We start from the raw sequence: 15,889 nt of genomic DNA on the forward strand, positions 1-15,889 counted from the left end.
ACATGCTTCACTCTGATTCAATTAATAAAAATGGACTTAAAGAAGGTATATTATTAAATGCCAGTTTCAGGATACATAGGGAGTAGAAGAAATTTTAACTTATTTCGCAAAACTATCACCAGATTCTAGAGTGCCAGGTATCCAGGAGGTACTGAATTAATACGGTGAAAAGGACATGGTCCCTATTACCAAAGAATTCACATTGTAATTGAGTTGTCACATCAGATGACAGTGCCCTGAAAAGTATCAATGGTTATATCAAGATGGACACAAAATGCCATGAAATAGGAAAGGGAGGACGCAGGAGATTTATGACCTCCTCACAAAGGGACCAACTCATCTCATTTTTTCCGGTTGTAATACACACCAAAATTAGCATGTTTATCCTATAAGTAAACACCATAAAACAAGTCTCCAAATTATTAGGAACATTTTTCTTAAGTTTGATAACAGCTAATGTAACTTCCAAGACAAGCAGAAGACTTTCATAGATAGATGAATGTTCTCACACAAATCTTGGAATTAGGTTGGGTGAGCCCCGTACCAGAACATTCTCGTCCATTTAAAAAGCCTCCTCCAAAATATTTAGTGGCACACGATATACTGTAGCCCGGTCAGCCTTTGTGTGTGTGTGAGAAAAGAACCAACGTGGGCTTCTAAGGCCCTGGCAACATGCAGTGACATGATGGTTATAAGAGAAAGGAGGCTTGGACAAAGAAAATAAGAGAAGATGGGAACAAGTTATCTGTCAGAAAACTCATTTAATCTTATGTACTATTGTGTTTATTCCATATGCTAGAGTCCTAGGAGGCATGCCAAAAAGTAAATGGATGATGGAGAAATTTTAAATACATATACTATATATATATAGTGTGTGTATATATATATGAAATAGTCATAGAAATTAACAATCACATTAGGGAACTCTCTAAACACCATCAATCAGATATTCTCAATATATAATCAATTACATTGGTCTTCACGGCCTCTAGGTCTCTCTCCTCTCTGTCTCTGTTTCATAGTTCACTCAAAATGAACTATTTTCACTCAAAGTACACAGCAGCACTTTGCAGAAAGGCAGAAAATTTTGCATTTTGAGATGCTAAAGCAGCATCAGGAATAAGCCTATGCCCCTTTTACACCAGCATATCAAACCTGAGCCTCTATTTTCAAAGACTCAGAAACAGGAGGACTGTTTCCATCAGGTTACGTCTGAGCCAGAGGGGCATCAACAGATTCTAAAGGAGAGAGACAAGTGTACAAAATTTAAGATCTATTGGTGAGTCAACCTCCACAGATCCTCTATCACATAAAATCTCCATGTCCATCTCCAGTAAGAAGCCTTGTTGCTAATCTGGGGGTATTCACAAACACACCAGATTGAATCCTTGGCAATTGCCATCTTGGTTCCTGCTTTCAATAAGCTCTGAAATAATTTGTTTATCACTTGGGCCATTTGTTGATAAATGGAGTTAATCCAGTGGGCCCTCTAATTAATTAGTTTGCTTTCTGTGCTATTAATGGAAGCACAGGTATATCCATTAGCCCTTTGGGAGTTCTCTTGAGTGCATCCTTTGAAAAAGTCATGTTCCACAGTCCTATAAGGTGCTGACTCTCAGTAGTGCTGTTGGGACTTCAATAGGAAGTGGGAGATCTTCCCAGGCAATCAGGTATTCCTCTAGCCCAAAAGGGAAAATATATATCTGCAGATTGTGCTTCTCTTGAAGTGGCTATAGTTCCACTGCAATTTCCATCCAAGGCAACATCTATTTTGTCAGGCTGAGGTAGGCCATTAGGTTGGTAATTAACAAGTGCTGTGTGCAACTTAATTTGGCAACAAGCTATCCTACAGACTGCTCAATAAGGAAAGCAGCATTTTTGTGATGATTCTGTTTTCAAGCTTGGAATTAAACTAAGAACTATAATGATCCCTACGAAGGGACAGCTGATGTATGTGTTCAAAATACAGAATAGGAGAATATACTGTTCTGCATGTTGGATACTCATACCTCTTATTTACAGATTTACTGCACAGCATGGCTGAAATAGGGGTAAGTACCTGTGTGCATTTTTAATTCATCATAATTCAAATAAAATATGTTTCTCTGCCCAGCTTTCTTCTTGCAACTGTCTTTTCACCCAACTGCAAACTGACTTTTAGTAATCAGTTTCCATTGCAGTAGGCTAATTGTGGGTGTGATTTATCTTCTGTTATTCTCTGTTGATATACCTCTTCTCCAGTGTCTAGGGGCTAAAAAAGGAAACTCATTCGTTCATTTATTTAATAAATATTTATTGAGCATCTATTGCATATCAGACATTGCACTAGGCTCTAGGGACTCAGAGTGAAAAAGTGTGCCTAAAGTGGGATCTGATAAACGTTCGAAAAGAATAATCATGTGTTTATTCAATCAAAAAACCCCACATAGTTTGCGAAGGAATATACCTGGACTAAGATCCTGGAGACTAACACTTAGACGTGTTGTCTTTAAATATGCCTAAACTCAGTCACTAACCAAGGAAAGAAAATGAAATAAGCAAGTTGTCGAACTTCTCTGGGCTTCATTTGTTTATTTGTAAAGTGAAGAGTTGGCCTCTCTATTCAAATCCCTGTCAGCAGATTTCTTGAATAATCCAGAATCTCTCATGACCTATCCTCAACCAAATACTACTTCCTCAGCTAGAGTGCCTTTCTACTTCCCTCCTCCATTTCTGTGTATTAAAAGACTATTCAGTAAAGTCTATAGTCTACCTATGAAATCGTACTAATTTCTTACTTTTAATTAATGTGTTAGTTATATAAGATGGTACCATTGGGGGAAGCTAGGCAATGGGATCTTTTCATGGTATTTTTGCAACTTCTTATGAGTCTATAATTATTTTAAAACAAAAAGTTTGTTTAAAAATACCACAGAATTCACAAGCTGCCTCAAAAATGACATCAAACCTGATACTAATCTCTTCTTCCCTTCCCTCTATTGTAACATTCTGACTGCATGACAGTTAGCTACAATCCACCTGCCTCTCTTGGTTTTTTAAACTCTGAGAGAGAAAACTGCATCATATTTATCTTTGTATCCTCTGCAGACCTTAGAATATTTGCTTTTCTAACCCAGGTTCATTCAATTAAATTTAACAAACTGAGTTCAAAACACTGGTTAAAACATTTCCTCACATCTCTTATCTCATCGGGGAAGCTCTGCCTTACATCCTGCTTTCCCTTTCGAGGCATTCAGCAGGATCTGTATGCAGAGCGTGTGCAGGCATGTGGTTCACATACTCATTTTCTCAAGGTGCCTACCAGTAAAATGTGGCTGGTAGTAACACTCACCTGGACACCAAGGACAAAGAGAGTTAATTAACCACTGATGGCAGAATATATTACATAAATAGTGGAACATGAGAGAAATAGGGGCTGTGTTATGTAAACATTCAGGTCCTGCAATATTCTGTTCTGGATTTGGTTTTCAAATGGAAGACAAAGTAAACTCCTATTTGGTTCTGAAGATGCTTTTTCTAAAGCTTTTTGAGATCTTGAAGCTCCAACATAAAAACATACATATATAATGTGGATTCCTGGAGATTAACACAAGAAGGGGCTCCAAAAGGTCGTTGCTACCCACCTACAATTTGTATTTGTAAAAGCTGGTGGCAGTTGAGATCAGTCATCTGTTGCTGCTAAGATAAAAATTGCTATGCTGATATATTTTGTTACCCATTAAACATAAGCTATTGCAAATTATTAAAATATGTTGATAATTTCAGTAAAATTAAAATTAAATTAAATTTAAAAATTGTCAGTGGCAACCACTATTTGAGAACACAGGTAAGCTATTGAAAGAAAAAATAATTTTTATAATTATTTTATAATAATTTTTTATAATTAAAAATGTCCAGGACAGAAGATTGCAAAAGTTAATAATTCTTGGGGGGCAGAGTCAAGATGGCCACGTGGGAAGACGTGGAGATCAAATCTCCCCACAAATAGAACAGTTACCGGAGGCCAGCGGGGGATCTGAAGCCCAAGCAAACGGCAGGAACCCCGCAGCAACCGAGTAGGACCTGAGGGAAGTCAGGGGGATGGGGAAGGGGAAGCGGGTGGGACTGACGCCCCTGAGGGGTGGCTGGGGAAGGGGGGAGGCTCCCCCCTGGAGGGACCCTTGGGGGCTGGGGAGATCGGGGAAACTGCGACTGGGTTTCTCCCACCCAGGAGGCCTGCTGAGCTCCCCGGCTTGGGGGCCTGCTGGGATCCCCAGCGGGGTCCTCCACCCTCCAAGGCCCCCTCCAGGCTGCTTGGTTCCCGGGGGTGTGGGAAGGAGGGAGGAGGGAGGAGGAGCGAAGAGGTGGAGAGGCAGACAGGAGGGGGTGGGGGCTTTGAGATTGGGGGACCAGGAGGCAAGAGGCGTTTCACCTGCCCTCTTGGCTAGGGAGGCCGACTGGGCTCCCAGGCCTAGTCCTTCACTCTCCGGGCCCCCTCCAGCTGCTTAGAACCTAGGAGAGTGGGGGGTAGGGGAGAGGAAGAGAGGCAGACAGGGACCCTATCAGACTGGGAGATCTGGGGAAGTGCCGCAGACGTTACCCTAGCCCAGTTGGCCCTGGGAAACCTGTTGGGCGTCAGTCTGTTCTCCTGCCTTTCAGTGCCCCCTGCAGCTGTGAGGGTCCTCGGGGAATGGGAGAGAGGGGTGACAAAGAAGAGAACCCAAGGGGGAGGAACCCTCTGAGACTGGAGGACTAGGGGAGGTGCCTAGCATTTCTTCCACCAACTCGGGCCCAGGGAGCGTGCTGGGTACCTTGACCTGGTCCTTTACTCCCAGGACCAGAGACATTCCTGGGCCCCTCTGCCTCACTGGGCCTAAGCCCCATTCCCCACCACCCTCAGGGCCTTTTCCAAGCATTAGCCCTGCCCACTGCGTAACTTACACCCCCACCCCCACCCTTGTCTAAGCCCCGTCCCCACAGCCAAGGCCTTTTCTGGCTTCTTTTTTTTTTTTTTTCCCTTTTTTCTTTTTCTGTTTTTTTCTCTTCCCACCTCCTCACTTAGGCTATTGCAGTTGTTTTACCTTCCAGTTGTTGCTCCATCTTTTTTTTAAAAAATTTTTTCTAACACATCTGTTAGTTTCCTATTATTGTATTTTTTATCTTGCTATTTGTTCTGCTGTTCTCCTATATATTTTTTTAAAATATTTTTTCATTTTCCCTGCTCCACATGGCTTGTGGGATCTTGGTATACAAGCCCAGTGTGAGGCCTGAGCTCCTGAGATGGGAGGTCTGAGTCCAAAACATTGAACTAACAGGGAAACCCAGTTCCCAGGGAATATTCTTTACAGTGACATCTCCCAGGGGTTCTCAACTCAACACCAAGACCCAGCTATACTCAACAGCCTACAAACTCCAGTTCTTGAAACCTCAGGCCAAACACCCAGTGAGACAAGAACACAATCCCACCCATCCAAAGTAGGGGGAAAATGAGATGACAAAAAAATATGTCACAGATGAAAGAACAAGATAAAAATACACAAAACCAAATAAATGAAGAGGAAATAGGAAAATTGCCTGAAAAAGAATTCAGAGTAATGACAGTAAAGATGATCCAAAATCTCCATAACAAAATAGAGAAAATAAAAGAAACAGTTAATAAGGGCTCAGAAGAACTAAAGAACAAACAAACAGTAATAGAGAACAAAATAACCAAAATTAAAAATACTCTAGATGCTGTAAACAGCAGAATAACTGAGGCAGAAGAATGAATAAGTGAGTTGGAAGATAGAATGGGGGAAATAATTGCCACAGAACAGGAAAAAGAAAAAAAAGAATGGAAGACAGTCTCAGAGACCTCGGTGACAACATTCAAATCATAGGCATCCCAGAAGAAGAAGAAAAAAGGAAAGGGTCTGAGAAAATATTTGAAGAGGTTATAGAGGAAAACTTCCCCAACATGGGAAAGGAAATAATTAATCAAGTCCAAAAAAGCACAGAGAGTCCCATACAAAATAAACTCAAGGAGAAATACACCAAGGCACATATTAATCAAACTAACAAAAATTAAACACAAAGAAAAAAAAAGCTGCAAGAGAAAAGCAACAAATAACATGTAAGGGAAAACCCATAATGATAACAGCTGATCTTTCTGCAGAAACTCTGCAGGCCAGAAGGGAGTGGCAGGATATACTGAAAGTCCTGAAAGAGAAAAACCTACAGCCAAGAATAATCTACCCAGCAAGAATCTCATTCAGATTCGACGGAGAAATCAAAAGCTTTATAGACAAGCAAAAGTTAAGAGAATTCAGCACCACCAAACCAGCCTTACAACAATTCCTAAAGGAACTTTTCTAAGCAGGTAACATAAGAGAAAGAAAAGACCTACATAAACAAACCCAAAACAAGAAAATGGTAACTGGAACACACATGTCAATAATCACCTTAAATGTAAATGGATTAAATGCTCCAACCAAAAGACACAGACTGCCTGAATGGATACAAAAACAAGACCCTTACATATGCTGTCTACAAGAAACCCACTTCAGACCAAGGGACACATATAGACTGAAAGTAAGGGGATGGAAGATGATACCCCATGCAAATGGAAGTCAAAAGAAAACTGGAGTAGTGATATTCATATCAGACAAATTAGACTTTAAAGTAAAAACTATTACAAGAGACAAGGAAGGACACTACATAATGATCAAGGGATCCATCCAAGAAGCAGATATAACAATTGTAAATATCTATGCCCCCAACATAGGAGCACCTCAATACATAAGGCAAATGCTAACAGCCATAAAAGGGGAAATCAACAGTAACACAATAATAGTAGATTTTAACACCCCACTTACATCAATGGACAGATCAGCCAAACAGGAAATAAATAAGGAAACACAAGCTTTAAATGACACATTAGACCATCTCGCCTTAATTGATATTTATAGGACATTCCATCCAAAAACTGCAGGATACACTTTCTTCTCAAGTGCACACAGAACATTCTCCAGGATAGATCATATCTTGGGTCACAAATCAAGCCTCAGTAAATTCAAAAAAATTGAAATTGTATCAAGCATTTTCTCTGACCACAATGCCATGAGACTAGATATCAGTTACAGGAAAAAAGCTGTAAAAAAAAAACCACATGGAGACTAAACAATACGCTATTAAGCAACCAAGAAATCACTAAAGAAATCAAGGAGGAAATCAAAAAACACCTAGAAACAAATGACAATGAAAACACAATGACCCAAAACTTATGGGACGCAGCAAGAGCAGTTCTAAGAGGGAAGTTTATAGCAATACAGTCCTACCTCAAAAAACAAGAAAAATATCCAATAAACAACCTATCCTTACACCTAAAACAATTAGAGAAAGAAGAACAAAGAAACCCCAAAGTGAGCAGAAGGAAAGAAATCATAAAGATCAGAGCAGAAATAAATGAAAAAGAAATGAAGGAAACAGTAGCAAAGATCAATAAAACTAAAAGCTGGTTCTTTGAGAAGATAAACAAAATTATAAACCATTAGCCAAACTTATCAGGAAAAAAAGGGAGAAGATGCAAATCAACAGAATTAGAAATGAAAAAGGAGAAGTAACAACGGACACTGCAGAAATACAAAAGATCATGAGAGACTACTACAAGCAACTATATGCCAATAAATTGGATAACCTAGAAGAAATGGATAAATTCTTAGAAAAGTACAATCCTCCAACTGAACCAGGAAGAAATAGAAACTATGAACAGACCAATCACAAGTACAGAAGTTGAGACTGTAATTAAAAATCTCCCAACAAACAAAAGCCCAGGGCTAGGTGGCTTCACAGGTGAAGTCTATCAAACATTTAGAGAAGAACTAACACCTATCCTTCTCAAAGTCTTCCAAAATATAGCAGAAGGAGGAACACTCCCAAACTCATTCTACAAGGCCACTATCACCCTGATACCAAAAGCAGGCAAAGATGTCACAAAAAAAGAAAATTACAGGCCAACATCATTGATGAATATAGATGCAAAAATCCTCAACAAAATACTGCTAACAGAATCCAAAAAGCACATTAAAAAGATCATACACTATGATCAAGTGGGGTTTATCCCTGGAATGCAAGGATTCTTCAGTATATGGAAATCAATCAATGTGATACACCATATCAACAAATTGAAGGATAAAAACCATATGATCATCTCAATAGATGCAGAAAAAGCTTTTGACAAAATTCAACATCATTTATGATATAAACTCTCCAGAAAATGGGCATAGAAGGAAATTACCTCAACATGATAAAAGCCATATATGAGAAACCAACAGCCAACATCATTCTAAATGGTGAAAAACTGAAAGCATTCCGTCTAAGGACAGGAACAAAACAGGGGGGGTCCACTCTCACCATTATTATTCAACATAGTTTTGGAATTTTTAGCCACAGCAATCAGAGAAGAAAAAGAAATAAAAGGAATCCAAATTGGAAAAGAGGAAGTACAATTGTCACTCTTTGCAGATGGCATGGTATTATACATAGAAAACCCTAAAGACTCTACCAGAAAACTGCTAGCACTAATCGATGAATTTAGTAAAGTAGCAGGATACAAAATTAATGCACAGAAATCTCCTGCATTCCTATATACTAACAATGAAAGAGCAAAAGAGAAATTAAGGAAACTCTTCCATTTATCATTGCAACAAAAAGAATAAAATACCTAGGAATAAACCTGCCTAAGGAGGCAAAAGATCTATATGCAGGAAACTATAAGACACTGATGAAAGAAATCAAAGACGATACAAACAGATGGAGGGACACACCACGTTCTTGGATTGGAAGAATCAATACTGTGAAAATGACTGACAGTATGGTACTGGCACAAAAATAGAAAGGAAGATCAATGGAGCAGAACAGAGAACTCAGAGATAAACCCAAGCACATATGGGCAGCTTATCTTTGACAAAGGAGGCAAGAAAATACAATGGAAAAAAGACAGCCTCTACAATAAGTGGTGCTGGGAAAATTGTAAAAGAATGAAATTAGAACACTTCCTAATACCATACACAAAATAAACTCAAAATGGACTAAAGACCTAAATGTAAGGCCAGACACTATAAAACTCCTGGAGGAAAACATAGGCAGAACACTCTATGACATACATCAAAGCAAGATCCTTTTGGACCCACCTCCTAGAGTAATGGAAATAAAATCAAGAATAAACAAATGGAACCTAATGAAACTTTAAAGCTTTTGCACAGCAAAAGAAACCATAAACAGGACAAGAAGGCAACCCTCAGAATGGGAGAAAATACTTGCCAATGAAGCAACGGACAAAGGATTAATCTCCAAAATATATAAGTAGCTCATGCAGCTTAATACCAAAAAAGCAAATAACCCAATCCAAAAATGGGCGGAAGACCTAAATAGACATTTCTCCAAAGAAGACATACAAATGGCCAAAAAACACATGAAAACATGCTCAACATCACTAATCATTAGAGAAATGCAAGTCAAAGCCACAGTGAGGTATCACCTCACACTGGTCAGAATGGCCATCATCAAAAAATCTAGAAATGATAAATGTTGGAGAGGGTGTGGAGAAAAGGGAACTCTCCTGCACTGTTGGTGGGAATGTAAGCTGGTACAGCCACTATGGAAAACAGTTTGGAGGGTCCTTAAAAAACTACAAAGGGAACTACCATATGACCCAGTAATCCCACTACTGGGCATATACCCAGAGAAAACCATAATCCAAAAAGAAACATGTACCATAATGTTCATTGCAGCACTATTTACAATAGCCAGGACATGGAAGCAACCTAAATGCCCATCAACAGGTGAATGGATAAAGAAGATGTGGCACATATATACAATGGAATATTACTCAGCCATAAAAAGGAATGAAATTGAACTATATGTATTGATGTAGATAGACCTAGAGACCTTCATACAAAGCGTAGTAAGCCAGAAAGAGAAAAACAAATACTGTGTGCTAACACATATATATGGAATCTGAAAAAATGGTACTGATGAATCCAGTGACAGGGCAAGAGTGGAGATACAGAAGTAGAGAATGCACTTGAGGACATGGGGCTGGGGTGGGAGGTGAAGGGGATGCTGGCACGAAGTGAGAGAGTATCATAGACATATTTACACTACCAACTGTAAAATAGATAGCTAGTGGGAAGTTACCATGTAACAAAAGGAGATCAACCTGATGATGGGTGATGCCTTAGAGGGCCAGGACAGGGAGCGGGGAAGGAGTAGAGGGAGGGAGGGGATATGGGGATATATGTATAAATACAGCTGATTCACTTTGGTTTACCTCTAAAACTGGTACAAGAGTGTAAAGCAAATATATTCCAATAAAGAGCTTTAAAAAATAATATTAATAATAATAATTAAGTGTTTAATTTGGATACTTTAAAATCGTATTTGTATTTGATTTTGCCTCTTGGTGAATGTTTAGAAATATCCCAATCATGTATAAATAGAGAGAATGTAATTTCTAACAGTTTTTTTCCCCAAATGTTGTTGAGTATAAATATAGTCAAATTTAATCAAACAATAAAAATCTAAATAAAAACTACAAAAATATTTTGCTAGTTACTTTAGTTAACATGCATATATTACATATGTATGCCAGTTAAATTTTATACTGGTTTTGTATTAGCAATCTTCTCACTATTTGCTTTTGATCTGCACATACAGCAGTGAAACTTGTTAATATAGAAGTTGTGCATCTGACAAATTGGACCAATGTGACAAGCGTGAACAAGGGAGTGAATATAATTAAAACCACCAATATATTTACTATTTTGGCTTATTTTGGAGACCTTAAAAAATTAAGAAGCTACCATAGTGGATGAATTAGAAAATAAATATGGATTCAGTTTTGGAAATTAAGATTGATATGACTCATAGCAGAAAGCTAAACAACTAAAATAGAATAGGCATCTTTATGTCAATACTAATAGACAACAGAAGACATAGTATGATCTCTACCATTATGAGTAGCTAGTTGTATAAGCATCATTGGTCATCTGAAAAGCTGTCTTCAAAGTCACAAGTTATGCGATTGCTGTGGTAGGCAGGATAATAGCCCTCCAAAGATGCCCATTCCCTAATTCCCAGAACCTGTGAATGTGTTATGTTACATGGCAAGGGGGAATTAATATGGCAGACAGAATTGAGATTGCCAGTGAGCTGACTGAAAAATAGGGAGATTATCCAGGGTCATCTGGACAGGCCCAATGAAGTCACAGGTCCTTAAAAGTAGAAGAGGTGGACAGAAGAGTCAATGTCAGTGATGTGATATGAAACAGACTTAACCAGTCATCGCTGGCTTTGAAGATGGAGAAAGAGACCATAAGACAAGGAATGTAGTTGGCCTCTAGAGGCTGGAATAGACAAGAAAATGGGCTGTCCCTAGACCCTCCAGAAGGAACACAGCTCTGTTGACACCTTGATTTTTGCCCAGTGAGCCCCAGTTCAGACTTCTGACCTCCAGAACCAAAAAATAATAAACCTATGTTACATTAAACCATTGTTTTTGTTTGTTTGTTTTTGTTGTTGTTGTTGTTTTTGTAATTTGCTACAGCAGCAATAAAAAAGGAATACAACTATACTTCCAATTTCTGGTTCTGTATGTAAGGAGCTTGGAAGCTGACATAACATTCTATCAACAAATAAAAAGCTGAACAAACTGAAATGTTAACAATACTTCTGCAATACATAAGAGAAGGGAGGACACAGAGCAAGCCACTACCCCCAAGATTGGAAGACCTACAGGTAAATATAGAGGATAACAATCTACTAGAATAGAGGCTGACAACTGTTAAGTGCCTGCTCCAGAAACCAGTGACAAGGTAGGAAAATCTGAACTACAATTGACATATTACTGGAGGCTCAGTGCAGACAACTCTGAGAATCAAGAGCTCCAGGGAGACCTAGTAATAGGGAAGCCCCAACAGTTTTGTAGAATTTACTTCCAGGAGTTTGACCAGGTCCTTACAGTAAATATCTTTAAAAAAATGTCCTAGTGCTTTTTTTAAGGTGGACAGGGGTAGGGAGAGTGGGGGGGGGGGGGACTATTTTGAAATATACCAGAGCACTCTGTTCTTCTAAACAAGGCCTGTCCTCAGAGGAAACTACTTAAGCAGAGCCTAAGCTGCTGGGATATTATCAGAGTGTACCAAAAGGCAAAAATCACAATTTGATAAGACAGGGCAAGCATCAAAACCAGACATGGCAGGGATGTTGGAATTATCAGACCAGGAATTTAAAACAGTATGATTACTATGCTAAGGACTCTAATGGATAAAGTAGGCAGCATGCAAGAACAGATAGGTGGTATAAGAAGAAACATGGAAATCCTAAGAAGAAACTAGAAAGAAATGCTAGAGATCAAAAACACCATAGCATAAATAAAGAATGCTTTTGATAGGATTACTAGCAGATTGGACACAGCTAAGGAAAGAAAATCTGAGCTTAAGGATATTTCAATAGAAACATCCAAAACCAAAAAGCAAAGAGAATGAAGACTGAAAAAACAAACAACCAACCAAAACCAAAAAAGACACAAACAAAAAACAAAACAAACAACAGAACAGAATATCCATTTCCTGTGGGACAGCTACAAAAGGTGTGACATAGGCATAATGGGAATATTTGAAAAAGAAGAAATAGAAAAAACAATAATTACTGAGAATTCCTTCCAAACTAATGTCAGACACCAAAATACAGATCCAGGAATCTCAGAGAACACCAAGTAGGATAATCACCAGAAAAACTATACCTAAGCATATCATTTTCAAATTACAGAAAAATAAAGATGAAGAAAGAATCCTGAAAGAAGTTGGGCCAAAAATCCTTACCCACAGAGGAACAAAGGTAAAAATTCATCCAACTTCTCCTCAGAAACCATGCAAGCAGGAAGAAAGTAGAGTAAAATATATAAAATATTGAGAGAAAAATCCCACCAACCTAGAATTTTGTACCCTGTGAAATTATCCTTCAAAAGTGAAGAAGAAATAAAGATTATCTCAGACAAACAAAAATTGAGGGAACTTGATGCCAGCAGACCTGCCTTGCAAGAAATATTAAAAGAATTTATTTAGAGGGAAGGAAAATAACAAAGGCCAGAAATTCATATCTACATAAAGAAAACAAGAACATTAAAGAAGGATTAAGTGAAGGTAAAATAAAAACTTTTACTTTTCTTATTCTTAAATACAAATAAGTTTGTTCAAAATAATAATAGCAGCAATGTATTTGATTATGTATGCTTAGCTATATATCTTATTTATTTACTTATGTGTTTACTTATTTATGCTTGTATGTAAGTGGAGTGAATGACAGCAATGGCACAAGGGATATGAGGGAAGATTTGGGATTATTTTGTTATTACAATGTATTCACACTACCTGTGGAGTGGTGAGATTAACCAAAACACAAGTCAAAGAAGAAATCTATAGAGAAATTTTTAAATATTTTGAACTAAAAGGAAAATAAAAACAACTTATCAAAATTTGTGGGTGCAGCAAAGTGCTGGAGGAAAATTTATATAATTAAGTGCATATATTAGAAAAGAAGAAAGTTCTTTAAAAAAAGCCCTGTTTCACATTAGGAAACTTAAAAAAGAAGATCAAATTAAATCCAAAATAAGCAGAAGAGAAGAAATAATGAGAATTAGAGCAGGAATCAATTAAATTGAAAACAGGAAATCAGTATAGAAAATCAGTGAAACTAAAAGCTGGTTCTTTGAAAAAGCCAATAAAATTGATAAGCTTCTTGCCAGGCTAAGAAAAAAAAAAGAGAGTGAATACAAATTATTAATATCAGATATGAAATAAGGGACATCACTAAAGATCCTATGGACAATAAAAACATAATAAAGGAATACTGTGAACAACTTTATGTTCACAAATTTGATAACATAGATGTAATTGAGCAAGTCCTGGAAAAACACAATTTGCCAAAATTCATATGAAAAGGAATAAACTATCTGAATAGATCTATGTCTATAAATGAATTAAATCAATAATGAATAACATTCTAAAAAAGAAAGCACCAGGCTTAGATGGTAAATTCTACCAAACATTCAAGGAAGACATTATCCCAATTCTCTACAATCTTCCAGAAGCAGAGAGAGAATACTTCTTAGCTTATTCATTGAGGGCAGCATTGCTCTAATATCAAAACCAGACAAAGACATTACAAGAAAATATTACAGACCAATATCTCTCATGAAAACAGATGCAAAAATCCTCAACAAAATATTAGCAGTTCACACCCAACAATACAGAAAAAGAATTACATACTATGACTAAGTGGGACTTACCCTAGGTATGCAACATTCGGAAATCAGTTAATGCAATCCAACAGATTAATAGGCTAAAAATTAAAAATCACATAACCATATCAATAGATACAGAAAAAAAAACATTTGATAAAATCCAACATTCACTCATGGTAAAAACTTTCAGCAAACTGGAAATAGAGGGGAACCTCCTCAATCTGATAAAGAATAACCACAAAAAACCTACAGCTAATGTCATATTTAATAGTGAGAAACTTGAAGTTCTCCCACTAAGTTCAGGTACATGGCCATGATGTATACTCTTACCACTTTTTTTTCAACATCACACTGGAAGTTCTAGCTAAGACAATAAAAGGAAATTAAAAGGTATACAGATTGGGAAGAGGAAATAAAATCATCTATGTTCATAGATGACATGATTGTCTACATGGACTATATAAAAGAACAGACAAAAATACTCCTGGAACTAATAAGGATTATAGCAAGGCTGTAATACACAAGTTTAATATACAAAAGTCAGTTGCTTTCTAAAAATAGCAATGAACAATTGGGATTTGAAATTAAAAACACAATACTGTTTAAGTTAGTAGTATCACTAATGTAAATCTAACAAAAATGTACAAGATCTATATGAGGAAAACTACCAAACTCTTATGAACAAAATCAAAGAAGAGCTAAATAAATGACGAGATAGTCCATGTTCATGGATAGGAAGATTCAATATTATCAAGATGAGAGTTCTTCCTAACTTGATCTACATAGTCAATGCAATCTCAATCAAAATTCCAGCCAGTATTGAGAAACTGATTCTGAAGTTTATATGGAGAGCAAAGGACCCAGAGTAGTCACCACAATATTGAAGGAGAACAACAAAGTTGGAGTACTGACACTACCTGACTTTAAGACTTACTGTAAAGCTACAGTAATAAAGACAGTGTGGTATTGGTGAAAGAATAGACAAATAGATCAATTGAATAGAATAGAGAGCCAAAAATTGATCCACCTAAATATAGTCAATTATTCTTGACCAAGTTGCAAAGGCAGTATGATTGAGCAAAGATATTCTCTTCAGCTATTGGTGAGGGAACAATTGAACATTCACATGCAAATAAATCAATGGAAATACAGAACTTACACTTTTTAGTAAAACTCAAATGAAGCAAAACCAAATGTAAAATGTAAAACTGCACAATTTTCCTAAAAATGTTCTATATATGTATTTATTAGCATTTTACCTTTAGAAAAAGGATATCATGCTGTAGATATCTTTTAGGACTTACTTTTTTTCTTTTAATATTAGATTGCTCAGGGTCATCCATGTTGTTGTATGTCAGCCTAAGTCATTAGTTTTGACTGCTGCATAATATTCCGTGTGTGTGTGTGTGTGTGTGTGTGTGTAAATGGACTATAGTATACCTAAAAGAGTCATATAATGCTTCTATTAAGAGTTTTAACATTTTATTTTGATACTTAAGCCATTAATCCTTTTGAAGTTTCTTGTATATTATATAAGGTAGAGATCCAAATCATCTTTCTCCATATAAATAATTTTTTACAGCTTCATTTATCGGACAGTCTCTCATTTCTCAACTGATCCGAAATGCC

The sequence above is a fragment of the Hippopotamus amphibius genome, chromosome 11 (genome assembly GCF_030028045.1).
Source record: "Hippopotamus amphibius kiboko isolate mHipAmp2 chromosome 11, mHipAmp2.hap2, whole genome shotgun sequence".
Taxonomy (NCBI): domain Eukaryota; kingdom Metazoa; phylum Chordata; class Mammalia; order Artiodactyla; family Hippopotamidae; genus Hippopotamus; species Hippopotamus amphibius.